Source organism: Mesoplodon densirostris, chromosome 8 (genome assembly GCF_025265405.1).
Source record: "Mesoplodon densirostris isolate mMesDen1 chromosome 8, mMesDen1 primary haplotype, whole genome shotgun sequence".
NCBI lineage: Eukaryota > Metazoa > Chordata > Mammalia > Artiodactyla > Ziphiidae > Mesoplodon > Mesoplodon densirostris.
In genome coordinates, this window is record NC_082668.1 from 68,349,824 (window position 1) to 68,365,046 (window position 15,223).

Genomic DNA, 15,223 nt, shown 5'->3' on the forward strand with positions numbered 1-15,223 from the left:
GTAATCTAGGTGAGAAAATGGGGCTTAGACTAGGTTGTTGCCAGTGGAGGGGCTGAAAATGATTAAGACTCCGGATGTGCTTTTACACAGAAAGAACTGGTGACTATCTATTGTTGCCTAAAATCTTGTGCCCAGACTGAAAGAACTGTGATCTAAAATTAATGGTAATAAGTTACATTATTAATTGAGGGTTTTACTAAGTGTAAGGCTTTGTTCTAAAAATCCTTTATATGTTTTACCCAATTTAAACCTCATGACAACCTATGAGCTAGGTACCATTATTATCCACAGTTACATATGAGGAAACTGAGGCAGAGAGGACTTAATTAACTTTTCAAAGTTTCTTATTTGGGAGAGAGTTGTTACTGTTAACTTGAATAGGGGCTGGCTGGTTCCAGAGACTGTATTTTTAACCAATCTTAACCACTGTGTTATAAAATGCACACTATAATCTGAGTCATTCCAGTAACTAGCTCTATGACCTTTGACAAGTTTCTTGACCTTCCTGGGACTTAGTTTTGTAATCTGTAAACTAAGAAGGCGGAAGATGACCTTTAAGGTCTCTGCAAACTGTAACATCCTGTGATTCTAAATACCAGAATTCCTAGAATTGGTGGCCTGTTTGTTTCTGGAATTCAGAATGGATAACCTCAAGTGTAGTCGCAAGAAATAAGAGACAGAAAGTTCATTACAGACCCTAGAGATGCTTCAGGCCTGTGCAATAGATGGAAGATTAGGCACTTTAAAACCAAGCCCCTCAAGATGAGATCATGCACCCAGAGCCAGCTACAGCTTCTCTCTCTCCCTTCTCTCCTTCTGGCTCTGCAGCCCAGTGTGACCAGCAAGATGGTTCCCAAGTTCAGCCCCAAGGTTCAGACAATGCTGCCAACAAGACCGCAAATTCATTTTGGAGGTAAAGATCAGTTCAGCCCATCGTGGATGGTACAGGGGAAGAGACAGCAGCACTTCTGGGTTCTAACCAGAGGGTACTGCTCACGTCACCTCAACATGTAACCAAAGATCAAAGTATTCTTGTATTGAGAACACGTACTGGGTTTAGTTCTGAGTTCCAAATGTTTCCATTTATGTTAAATTATTTCAAATCACCAAGATACCATGAAGACAGTTATAATTATAGGTAGGAAAATATTTTGATCTTCTTAGAGGAAGAGGGTTATATATAGTTGAAGAATTTGAGGATCATTTTATATGATTATTTTTCCCTGAAAAACAAAATCAAACAGCTAACTTTTAGAGAGTCTATCATGCATAAGTCTAATGTTTTGTGTGCATTCTCCCTTTTGACACATATTAATATCATCATCCCAATTTACACATGACGAAACTGACACTAAGAAGTAGGAAGGGGCAGATCTGAGTTCAAACAGTAAACTCCAGAGCACAGGGTCTTAACCCTATACCATACTGTTCCTCTTCTGTTTCTTATAATGTGAACCTAGATTGATCTCTCCTGTAGATGTTGCATGTTAATATAACATAAGAATGAAGGTCTCAAGACCAAAGATCCACAACCACAGACCCCTGGCAGCCTGAAGGTCAAATTTTCTGAATCTTTAAGGTACTAGAAATCCTTTTAGAAATTACTCCATTCCATGTAGCATGAACATTTTAGTGGATAATGGAAAGACCCTAAGTCCTCCCTACCCACCATCGCCGACTCACATATCAAGAGAAAGGGTTGCTAATATTACTGGGCTAATTTCAGGATGCTGACAGAACCACACTGAGTAGGGTCATTGTGCATTAAAAGATCCCATGAAGGGAACTCACTTTTTTCTACTTCCAGCTTCCACACCTTTGGCTAGTTAAGACCCGAGGTGATTTGGCCATCTTGCTCTGGCCTCTGCCATTATTATGTTATATGGCCAGCCTGGTGAGCTGAGCTTGATCTCCCTGGGAACCTGGCCATCTTGCTGAGTGTAGTCCTGTTTCCATGTGGCTAAATGGCCAGGTAAGCAAGCCAGGATCTACCTCAGACCCACCTATCTTACCCTTTGCCACTCTCCTGTGCAGTGGGTTTGACTGAACGAGCCACATCTACTTGGGAACTAGGTTGTCTTGATGCTTTTTATCCTCTTCTGTTCACTGAGCTGCAGCATTCTCTTTCCTCTAGACAAGGTTCCAGCTGGCAGCGACAGAGCCATGTTTCACTGGGTGGAATCATCATACATTTAAGGGCCACCCAGTTATGCATCCCTTTCTTTCACTATTCCCAGCTTCTATCCTCCTCAATTAGTCATGGACCCTCACCTGAGTATGCAGGTCACCTTGATTTCCTTTGTAGCACTTGTTTCCCTTCCCCAAGTGTTGTGGAGTAAGCTGTGTCAGTATATCCTGAGGCCCAGATTCTTCTCTCTTCTCAAACATGATCATAAATGCATGTAATGTTGCATGTGTCTGTGTATCTAGTGGTTTATCAAAAGGGATTAAGATTCAGAGACTTAGAGTGTGTGGACCTTTGGCTGGGCCATCTATGCCAACTAAGCTTTCACTAGAGAGTCCTACATTAGTGAAAGAGATACCCAGGCACTAACAAAGTAAAATTTGGTTTCCCATCTGTCATTTTTGCTCATGGGTGGAGCTTCCTGGGAAACTTGCTGCAATATAGGTGACCAAGGTAAAAATTCATGTATTCTTAGGCCCCCAGACTGTACTAACAGCCTAATACCATCAAAACCTAACCCCAAATTCCTATCATACTAACTCAACTTTTACCAAAGAACTTTGCATTGATTTTACCAGATTATTTTTCTTTATTGAAGTATAGTTGATTTGCGATATTGTGTTAGTTTCAGGTATACAGCAAAGTGATTCGTGTGTGTGTGTGTGTGTGTGTGTGTGTGTGTATATATATATATATATATATATATATATATATATATATATATATATACACATATACTTTCCAGATTCTTTTCCCTTATAGGTTATTACAAAATATTTAGTATAGTTGCCTGTGCTATACAGTAGGTCCTTGTTGGTTATCAATTTTATATATAGTAGAGTATATATGTCAATCCCAAACTCCTAATTTATCCCTCCCTCCCCTTCCCACTATGGTAACCATAAGTTTGTTTTCTATGTGTGTGGGTCTATTACCAGCTTATTTTAAAAGTGGAACTTTATTTCCTATCTGCTGTTAACCATTGTGTGTATATCTGCCTCAGGAACCTTTAGGAGAAGAGTGCTTAGACCAATACAGGATCCAGGCACTCTTTTTTCTCTGCCCATAATATCATCAAAACTTTACCCAATTCCTAATAATTTTCTTCTCCTTCTTAAAGATGGAAACCAAGAACAATAGTCTCTCTCCACTGCTGGGGAGAAGCAGAGAAGTGGGGATAACATTGTCCAGTTACTCTGAAAGACCACAACCAAATTTAGATGGTGGAGGATAAAGTTATGCTTTAAGAAAGCCACTCTCGAGCTTCCCTGGTGGTGCAGTGGTTGAGAGTCCGCCTGCCGATGCAGGGGACACGGGTTCGTGCCCCGGTCCGGAAAGAGCCCACATGCCACAGAGCGGCTGGGCCCGTGAGCCATGGCCGCTGAGCCTGCGCGTCCGGAGCCTGTGCTCCGCAACGGGAGAGGCCACAACAGTGAGAGGCCCGCGTACAGCAAAAAAAAAAAAAAGAAAGCCACTCTCTTTATAAATTTGCCCTCAGAAGAAGCATGTAAACTGATTTTTTATAAGACTATTTCCATAGAATAGGTGAAAACATGGAAGACTATGAGTTCAAAATCACCTGGCACATTTTCAATAGCATTAGCAGAAAGAGAAGTGCGATGGTACAGCCCATTAAGTCATCCAGTCCCTCAGTCCAACCACGGAATCTGGGACCTCATATAACTTAACTACCTCTTGATAGAGAAATACTGCTCACAACCACCTCTGGATCTGGTCATGAGCCTCCATTCTTCCCACAACTGGACATTTCTCAGCATGAAAACTTCTTTTACCCTGATCTGTCTCCTACCAATGTCCTCATTCTGCTAAGGCATCAGATAATAAGTCTAGTCTTCTTAAACTTTTTGTCTCCTTGAGTATTTTAAATGCCCTTCTTAACCTATCACCCTAAGCTACCACCAAGTCTTCTCTTCAGAAAAATTAAACTTCCCAATTTGACTGAATGTTTTCTCATGGGATGTGGTTTCCAGACCTCATGCCATTTTTTCATTCACCTCTGGATGTGCTCTAGATTGCCAAAGCTCTTGTTTAGCTGGAGATTGTGTTTCCACAAGGGAGCATGATTCCAGACATACTATTGTCACCACAGAGTGAAGCAGGTCCTTCTTTGTTGATATGAAGTCTAACATCTCTTAGTGCAATCCATGATTGTGTTGAATTTTTAGCAGCTACATCACACCAGTGGCTCCCTATCTGCAAGTAGCCAATAACTTGGCTTTAAAAGGAAAAATTTAAGAAAATGACCAGGTCCCTAGCTTTTTCTTTCACTGAGCCTAAACTCTTTCCAGGTTCTAAAATCCAAATTTTCAGCCCTCATGTGTGAAGGCATCACCCCTTCTTGAGAAATGTACCATAGCTGAATAGAGTGGGAGTCTAGCTGCAGTAATGGGGTTAAGACTACTGAAGGGGTGGGGACAGGACTCTAGAAGCAAAGCCAGTGGGGCATCAACAGGAGCTTCTAGGATGGTTTCATTAGACCCCATCCAGTCACTCACAGAGTTTAAGAAGCTTGGCCAAGATTTCAGAGCTATTCAGTAATATAGCTGAATAAATTTCTCTGAGTAGTATTCTTGTCCACTACTCTATATTTTCTAACCTGCTAGTTTATTATTTCTCAAGTCATAACCAATAGACCATTACATAAGAACCATAAAAGTACACATTCTCATATGCCACACCAGTCTCACTGAATCAGATTCTCTGATGGGGGCCTGAAATCATCTTTTTCACAAACTGCCCAAGTAATTCTTAAGTGGGAACCAGTATGTCAGGCAATTCCAGTTAAACCATTCTCCACCTAGGAGAATAAGAGGATAAAAACCAGAGAGCCCTTTAGGAAAGTAACAAATTCTCCCAGGTATATAAATGGAGACTCCTTCTTTCCTAGTCTTTAAGATTTGCTGGGACCTCACTGGTGGTCCAGTGGTAAAGAATCCTCCTTGCAATGCAGGGGATGGGGGTTCAATCCCTGGTCAGGGATTGAACTAACTGTGGCACACTAAGCCCATGTGCCACAATTACTGAGCTCACACAGCTCAACTAGAGCCCACGTGCCACAAACTACAGAGCCCATACGCCCTGGAGCCCACGCGCAACAACTAGAGAAGAGAAAACCCACGTGCCACAACTGGAGAGAAGCCCGTGCACTGCAACAAAAGATCCCGCGTGCCGCAACTAAGACCCAACACAGCTGAAAGTAAATAAAATAAATAAATCTTTAAAAATATATATTCTTTAAGATTTGCTGGGATGCAAAAAAACACTTATCCCACAAAACATGAAACAGTAGTTAAGCAATAGTGCTCACAATACAATGTCTTTTTTGTTTGGTGGGAAAAATGTTGATAAAAGCTGGTTAGTCTCATGCAACTAAAGATAAGAAGATCAAAAGATTTAAATAATTGCTAGTCAGTATTCTACTGGCAAACAGTATTATTACATGAACTATCAACACATCAGGATCTCTATGATTTAGTTACCCAAAGTGGAATAGAGTTCAAGAGGCAAGATGAGGCTCTAAAGGTAAACAGGAACAAACCATAAATGACCCTGTAGTCCTTGATAAAGAGTTTAGACTCTATGTCCTTTGAGATAAAGAGTTGCAACAGAGACTGCAATGGGCTACATTTCCCAGCCTCCCTTTGGTTAGGTGTGGTCATGTGACTAATGTCTGGCCAATGGGCTATGAGTGGAAGTTTTTACTCCACTTCCAGGCCTGGACCATAAAAACCTCCCATTTATTTCCCAGGTTCTCTTTTTCCCAGCTAGAAGTTAAGGACTACAGAGATCTAGAAGTTGGTAGAGTCAACAGAAGGAAGGAGCCTGGGTCCCTGGCTCACCACATTGAAAGCTGCCCACCTGAGTAAGAAATAAATATTATTTCATCGAGATACTGAAATTGGGGGATTTATTCATTACAGCAGCTAGCACTACATTAACTAACACAGGAATTGTTACAGGACTTGAGTTAACATGATGAATTCTTTGAATAGAAAAGCCATCCTGATGTTATACCACTTAGCAAAAATTAGTTGCTTATAGGGAATCTCATCTTTGTTTAAAATAAAAAAGAACAAAGATCAAGGGTACTAATGATCACATAGCTCAAATTATTTCTATGTGTCATTTAATTTAGTAACCTGCCTATGGGCAGATGAATATCCATCAGCCATTCAACTCAAAGCATTGCTTACATATTTTTAATGAGCTCCAACAATTATACTACCTCCCATAGTAATCCAGAATTGTTCTTTTGCTCAAGGTATTTTTCTTCAAGTATAAATATAACTTCGCTGCATTTGAAAAAATTCTCTAAACAGCTGGGAGGCAGTCTGCTAGTTTCCCCCAAAATCCATTCTCTTCTTCCAAACTATCATAGTTCTTAAAGGGCCCATGGCCAACGTTAGAAACTATGTTTTCCAGCCTCTCTTTCAGCTACATATGCTATTTGACTAAATTCTCTCCATTAGAAAGTGAATGGAAGCATTCAACGTAACCAACTCTAGCCATAAAAAAAAATTTTTTTTAATGTAACTGACAATACAGTGCTCTTTCAGAATTCCTGGCAACCAGGTACACTTGCTATATGTTAAGTCACTTTCTACTCCATGTTATCTTTATCATGCACTCAAAACAATACGTTTAATGTGATACTGTTTTCTGGGTGGGAGAAAATGGAAGTAGAGAAACAAGGAATTGAACTTTCTGGATCATAGTACCACATTTGAAAGTTTCCACTTGGTGCTCCATTCCCAGGCCTACAGTATCTCTCTAAGACAAAGAGAAATATTTTAAAGTATGTCTAAAGCAGCCATCATTTACCCCCTTCTTTCTTAATTTAAAAATGACACTCATCTTCAAAGTTTTAATAAAAATAACCAGCAGAATTTTTGTAATTGGAAAAAAATCAAATAAGCACAAAGAATTGGAAAATGCAATTTTCTCATAATTTTATAATAGTAGTAACTGTACCATGAGTCTTTTTTATTAATAGATATTAGTATATGTAATTGATATATTTAATTTTATTTATATATTAATATATACTTTTTATTAGTAATACTATACTTTGTTTTTACAAAAATAAAATCATAAGTTCATGGAGTTAGGTTATTTGCTTTTTTTCTTTTTAGTCTCTTTTTCAACAGCTTTACTGAAATATAATTCACATAACATAAAATTCAACCTTTTAAAGTATACAATACAGTGGTTTTTAGTATATCAAGAGTTTGCAAACAACTAACTGCAGAAAACTTTCACCACTCCAGACAGAAACTTAATAGCCATTGGCAGTTATTCTCATTCCCTCCTCTGCCCAGCCCCTGGCAACCACTGATCTACTCTCTGTCTCTGTGTATTTGCCTACTATGGGCATTTCATATAAATGGAATAATATAGTATGTGGCCTTTTGTGTCTGCTTTCACTTAACATGTTTTCAAGGTTCATAAATGTCATAGCATGTATCAGTACTTTATTCCTTTTTAAGGCTGAATAATATTCCATTGTATGGATATACCATGGTTATTTATACATTCATCAGTTGATGGACATTTGGGTTTGTAACTTGTTTTTTTGCTTAACAAATTTTTATTAACATGGAATTAAAAATCATGTTTAATGCCCGTGGACACTCCATTGAATAAGAAGAACTACTTCATTGAATGAGATGTACCATATTACTTAATCCAACTCCCTATTTACAAACTATCCTGCAATAAACATCCCTATAGACAAATAAAAGCAATTCTGTCTCACTACAAATTAGAGTTGGGCAACTAGAATGGGATTGACTTTTTCCTTAAAGCCACTGCATTCTGGCGGGGGGGGGGAATAAGTGCAAATATAGGGTGGAATAGGGCAGGGGGGTGGTAAAAGATGGAGGGCACTTTTTTTCCATTTTATATTTTATTTTATTTTATTTTTTGCTTTATAACAAATTTAATCAGTTATACATATACATATGCTCCCATATCCCCTCCCTTTTGCGTCTCCCTCCCACCCTCCCTATCCCACCCCTCCAGGCGGTCACAAAGCACCGAGCTGATCTCCCTGTGCTATGCGGCTGCTTCCCACTAGCTATCTGCCTTACATTTGGTAGTGTATATATGTCCATGCCGCTCGTTCACTTTGTCACAGCTTACCCTTCCCCCTCCCCATATCCTCAAGTCCATTCTCTAGTAGGTCTGTGTCTTTATTCCTGTCTTACCCCTATGTTCTTCATGACATTTTTTTTTCTTAAATTCCATATATATGTGTCAGCATACAGTATTTGTCTTTCTCTTTCTGACTCACTTCACTCTGTATGACAGGCTCTAGGTCCATACACTTCATTACAAATAGCTCAATTTCGTTTCTTTTTATGGCTGAGTAATATTCCATTGTATATATGTGCCACATCTTCTTTACCCATTCATCCGATGATGGACACTTAGGTTGTTTCCATCTCCGGGCTATTGTACATAGGGCTGCTATGAACATTTTGGTACATGTCTCTTTCTGAATTATGGTTTTCTCAGGGTATATGCCCAGTAGTGGGATTGCTGGGTCATATGGTAGTTCTATTTTTAGTTTTTTAAGGAACCTCCATACCGTTCTCCATAGTGGCTGTACCAATTCACATTCCCACCAGCAGTGCAAGAGTGTTCCCTTTTTTCCACACCCTCTCCAGCATTTATTGTTTCTAGATTTTTTGATGATGGCCATTCTGACTGGTGTGAGATGATATCTCATTGTAGTTTTGATTTGCATTTCTCTAATGAGTAAAGATGTTGAGCATCCTTTCATGTGTTTGTTGGCTGTCTGTATATCTTCTGTGGAGAAATGTCTATTTAGGTCTTCTGCCCATTTTTGGATTGGGTTGTTTGTTTTTTTGCTATTGAGCTGCATGAGCTGCTTATAAATTTTGGAGATTAATCCTTTGTCAGTTGCTTCATTTGCAAATATTTTCTCCCATTCTGAGGGTTGTCTTTTGGTCTTGTTTATGGTTTCCTTTGCTGTGCAAAAGCTTTTAAGTTTCATTAGGTCCCATGTGTTTATTTTTGTCTTTATTTCCATTTCTCTAGGAGGTGGGTCAAAAAGGATCTTGCTGTGATTTATGTCATAGAGTGTTCTGCCTATGTTTTCCTCTAAGAGTTTGATAGTGTCTGGCCTTACATTTAGGTCTTTAATCCATTTTGAGCTTATTTTTGTGTATGGTGTTAGGGAGTGATCTAATCTCATACTTTTACATGTCCCTATCCAGTTTTCCCAGCACCACTTATTGAAGAGACTGTCCTTTCTCCACTGTACATTCCTGCCTCCTTTATCAAAGATAAGGTGACCATATGTCTGTGGGTTTATCTCTGGGCTTTCTATCCTGTTCCATTGATCTATCTTTCTGTTTTTGTGCCAGTACCATACTGTCTTGATTACTGTAGCTTTGTAGTATAGTCTGAAGTCAGGGAGCCTGATTCCTCCAGCTCCATTTTTCGTTCTCAAGATTGCTTTGGCTATTCGGGGTCTTTTGTGTTTCCATACAAATTGTGAAATTTTTTGTTCTAGTTCTGTGAAAAATGCCAGTGGTAGTTTGATAGGGATTGCATTGAATCTGTAGATTGCTTTGGGTAGTAGAGTCATTTTCACAATGTTGATTCTTCCAATCCAAGAACATGGTACATCTCTCCATCTATTTGTATCATCTTTAATTTCTTTCATCAGTGTCTTATAATTTTCTGCATACAGGTCTTTTGTCTCCTTAGGTAGGTTTATTCCTAGGTATTTTAATCTTTTTGTTGCAATGGTAAATGGGAGTGTTCCCTTGATTTCACTTTCAGATTTTTCATCATTAGTATATAGGAATGCCAGAGATTTCTGTGCATTAATTTTGTATCCTGCAACTTTACCAAACTCGTTGATTAACTCTAGTAGTTTTCTGGTAGCATCTTTAGGATTCTCTATGTATAGTATCATGTCATCTGCCAACAGTGACAGCTTTACTTCTTCTTTTCCAATTTGGATTCCTTTTATTTCCTTTTCTTCTCTGATTGCTGTGGCTAGAACTTCCAAAACTATGTTGAATAAGAGTGGTGAGAGTGGGCAACCTTGTCTTGTTCCTGATTTTAGTGGAAATGGTTTCAGTTTTTCACCATTGAGGACGATGCTGGCTGTGGGTTTGTCATATATGGCCTTTATTATGTTGAGGAAAGTTCCCTCTATGCCTACTTTCTGCAGGGTTTTTATCATAAATGGGTGTTGAATTTTGTCAAAAGCTTTCTCTGCATCTATTGAGATGATCATATGGTTTTTCTCCTTCAGTTTGTTAATATGGTGTATCACGTTGATTGATTTGCGTATATTGAAGAATCCTTGCATTCCTGGAATAAACCCCACTTGATCATGGTGTATGATCCTTTTAATGTGCTGTTGGATTCTGTTTGCTAGTATTTTGTTGAGGATTTTTGCATCTATGTTCATCAGTGATATTGGCCTGTAGTTTTCTTTCTTTGTGACATCCTTGTCTGGTTTTGGCATCAAGGTGATGGTGGCCTCATAGAATGAGTTTGGGAGTGTTCCTCCCTCTGCTATATTTTGGAAGAGTTTGAGAAGGATAGGTGTTAGCTCTTCTCTAAATGCTTGATAGAATTCACCTGTGAAGCCATCTGGTCCTGGGCTTTTGTTTGTTGGAAGATTTTTTATCACAGTTTCAATTTCAGTGCTTGTGATGGGTCTGTTCATATTTTCTATTTCTTCCTGATTCAGTCTTGGCAGGTTGTGCATTTCTAAGAATTTGTCCATTTCTTCCAGGTTGTCCATTTTATTGGCATAGTGTTGCTTGTAGTAATCTCTCATGATCTTTTGTATTTCTGCAGTGTCAGTTGTTACTTCTCCTTTTTCATTTCTAATTCTATTGATTTGAGTCTTCTCCCTTTTTTTCTTGATGAGTCTGGCTAATGGTTTATCAATTTTGTTTAGCTTCTCAAAGAACCAGCTTTTAGTTTTATTGATCTTTGTTATCGTTTCCTTCATTTCTTTTTCATTTATTTCTGATCTGATTTTTATGATTTCTTTCCTTCTGCTAACTTTGGGATGTTTTTGTTCTTCTTTCTCTAATTGTTTTAGGTGCAAGGTTAGGTTGTTTATTCGAGATGTTTCCTGTTTCTTAAGGTGGGATTGTATTGCTATAAACTTCCCTCTTAGAACTGCTTTTGCTGCATCCCATAGGTTTTGGGTCGTCGTGTCTCCATTGTCATTTGTTTCTAGGTATTTTTAAATTTCCTCTTTGATTTCTTCAGTGATCACTTCGTTATTAAGTAGTGTATTGTTTAGCCTCCATGTGTTTGTATTTTTTACAGCTCTTTTCCTGTAATTGATTGGAGGGCACTTTTTAAAGTTATCTATCATCAAGGGAAACAGATTCAGGAATATGCCACTGAAAATGTCTGTAATCCTACAAATAAAATGAGTTGTTTGGGCCTCCCTGGTGGTGCAGTGGTTGAGAGTCCGCCTGCCGATGCAGGGGATACGGGTTCGTGCCCCGGTCTGGGAGGATCCCATATGCCGCGGAGCGGCTGGGCCCGTGAGCCATGGCCGCTGGGCCTGCGCATCCGGAGCCTGTGCTCCGCAACGGGAGAGGCCACAACAGTGAGAGGCCCGCATACCGCAAAAAGAAAAAAAAAAAAATGAGTTGTTTGACCAAGGGCAGATGTAGGTTATGGACTGCCAAGGTGTGTTTCTAATTTCTTTCAGACCTGAAGCAGCCTGAGGCAGTACTCTTACAGCCCTAAAAGACTGAATATAAATCATGCTTGTTGGCAATTTCTGCTGACGTGCTGCCTGACACATGGCTAAAAGCCTTTCTCAGAGCTGAGAATAAATTTCAAGACAGCAATGACAGCTATAACAATGATGCCACATGTTAAAGTGTTTAAAAGACCTCATCAGTAATAGTAATCCAACACAACATCCTTTACTTAGATGCATCCTGCCCACTGGAAGACAATGGGGAAAGGGGAGTGCTGTGCTAAAGAAGATTGTCCTGCAAAAGAGTACAGGAATGAGGTTTTATAAGCAACATTTAGATGAAATAGCTCCTGTTCCACCCTCACCTCGCCAAGCCCAAAGGAATCAAATTCTTCTAAGGCATTTCAATCTGAGCAGATGTCTACTGTGCCACACGAAAATGAAACAAAGGGGGATACAGCATCACTTGAAAGAGCATAATAAACACAAATTATTATTCCAACAGACTGTATGGCTTTCCTTTGCAATCTGGTTTATTCCACGTGATTTGTTTCAAAAAGACTCAGGCTTGTTCTGGGATGGGGTGGTGGGAGGTGGTTAGGCCAACATTGTGTCCTGGGGATCAGCTTCTGTGGGGTGTCTACATGGGAACATGTGCTCTAAGAGCATTTCTGGAAGTCAAGGGTTTTGCTTAAAAGGCAAAGTCACAAAAGGGAGAAGGTTTGCCAGCCTCTTTGAAGAGGTAAACTTTATCCCTTTTTAGTAGTTTGCCTTTGCAAGAATTTGCCATATACTAATTTTTTTAACTAATAATACTGTGTGTTCATGTGTGTGTGTGTGTGTGTGTGTGTTTTCAGAGAGTTGTTTTGCAAAGAGAACATGCCTTGAGATTTACAAAAAGAATTGGCAACGTGGAACAAAGTGAGGGACCTTCTTGAGTCAAAAGAAAAATAAAAATTCCTGGTGGTTTCTGGCTTACAGATAGTCTGCAAAATGTCCTGGGATGGGGACCATCTGGACAAAGATATTCCCACCCCACCAAACAAAATTCAAGTTAGAAAACAGGAAAAACACACCCACACACACAAAGCAGAGCCAAGAAGCCAAATGATTGAAGGGCGGCAACTTTGCTCAATGCAGAAGTGGAGCTCCACAGGCACCTCGAAATGCAGAGCTGCTTGGAATCTTGGGGGAATGCACCCCAGAAAGTCCCAGGAGAGGGAAATAGCATAGGTCCTGCTGAATGTGGGGCTATAGAAGACTACCAGGCCAAAGGGAAAGGGGAAGACAGGAAATGGAGAAATTACCATTTTCATATCAATTTTCCATGCTTTCTACAAGCACTCAAAATCCATCCAAAAAAAGATGGTTACTTCCTGGGTGGTTTTGGATTTCAGAGTGGCCATTTCTTGGGATTCCTTAATATGTTTAAACTCTTACAAGGCTGAAAAGATTTCATCTGCTAAATCAGATAGTTAAATTTTCAAACATATAAACATGTAAGAGTCACAGACAAGGAATTTTCACTGACATGAGATACTATCTGCAAACTTAACCGAACATTTTTTAGTTTACCAATGTTTATTATAACACTTTTTAAATTCTCCTACTCAACTAGCTTCTCTAAATTTATATGTTAGTTTGAAAAAAACTTTCATCATAGTCATTAGTGGTCCACAGGAATAACACAAATATGTGTGCTGTGGTATCACAGTTGCTTTTACGGTGTTTGTTTTCCAAGTACAGTAAGGTGTCAGGCTACCCATTCTTTTTTTTTTTTTTTTTTTTTTGTGGTACGCAGGCCTCTCACTGTTGTGGCCTCTCCTATTGTGAAGCACAGGCTCCAGACGCGCAGGCTCAGCGGCCATGGCTCACGGGCCTAGCCACTCCGCGGCATGTGGGATCTTCCCAGATCAGGGCACGAACCCGTGTCCCCTGCATCGGCAGGCAGACTCTCAACCACTGCGCCACCAGGAAAGCCCAGGCTACCCATTCTTTACACAGAAAAATTACCAGTGATTTTATCTGGAGTGGAATCTATCACATAAAATATTGTTTTCCCATCAGAGTGGTGAGGGCATGTCTTCTCCTTCATCTAATAGCTGAACACCCTGCTCTTTCCCCCACCCCATAAATCACTTCAACATCTGTTTCCTTTCACTATATCTTTGAACTATGTAATCAGAGTCTTTCTGCCAATCAACAGCCCATCTTTCCCCATTTAAGAAGCCTGTTGGTTATGGACTTCTGCTTTCCAGAACAGCTGTCCACAGCTTGTGGTCCACAGTTCTATGCTGGTCTAAGACTAGACAAGTGATTCAAAATGCCCTCTGTAGATAGAAGTGAAGTAAAAGGAAAGCTGACTGCTGCCTGTCAAACAAAATAACCTCACAAAGACACACAGGGAATCACTAATCCAGACCACAGGACAGTCTTCAGCTATTATCAGAGCTTTAAAAAATAAAATTAAGCCATGTGGTCAGGCCAGAAACACTGTGGTCCTGGTTGTTAAACACACACTTTCTGGTCAGGAATTTTGATTCACCATCCAGCTTCCATTGCTTTGCAAGTGTTTTCTAAAATGCTTTTGTATGTGTATATATCTCACCACCTTCACCTCTGAAATAGGAGATAAAAAGATATAGGCACTTGAAGATTAGAATATTTAGAAAAAAGAAAATAAGAGTAAAGAAAGATAGTCCTGTGGGAGTCTTTCTTCCTTAATTCGTCTTTTATTTGTTGGCAGTGGGATGTTTTTCCTTAGAAGAATATTAAAATCAACCTCATTATATAAAAAGGTAAAAGTGGAGCTGCTCTGGTCAAAGATAGGGTAAGGGACCCTGATTCTTACTCCATCTCCCCTGTCAAGTGCTGCTTTCCTCTGTCAGTCACAGAGACTACTTCACAGTGTCCTGGGCATCTACAAAAGGTCTGACCATTGGTTTAGTAGAAAGACCACTGGCTGGGTGGCAGGAGACCCAGATTCTCATTTAGAAATGGAGCTCAGACCATGTCGTCCCATGTCAGGAACCACAAAGATCAGAATGATCTAGGAGCTCAGAGACAGTTTCAACAGGAGTAAGTCAACCAAGTGGTGGAAGGAAGTTGGCATAGCTCCCATGCTTCAATCAGAGTAGCTCCTCTTACAACTGGTTTTATATCAAGGTTACACTGGGGTTCCAGAATTTGTAAAATTACTTGAAAAGGAGATCTCAAAAGCCTCTTTTAATCACGAAGCTCTAAACTAGGATTCTAACTCTTTGTAGTCCATCTGACTTTTCTTTGGAGAAAACACTTCT

The 15,223-nt window shown here is 39.6% G+C and overlaps 1 pseudogene; it reads left to right on the forward strand.

Moving 5' to 3' along the window:
* Nucleotides 1-770: 770 nt before the first annotated feature.
* The window catches only part of LOC132494746 (TBC1 domain family member 17-like), a 90,267-nt pseudogene continuing 75,814 nt past the window's right edge, over nucleotides 771-15,223 (forward strand).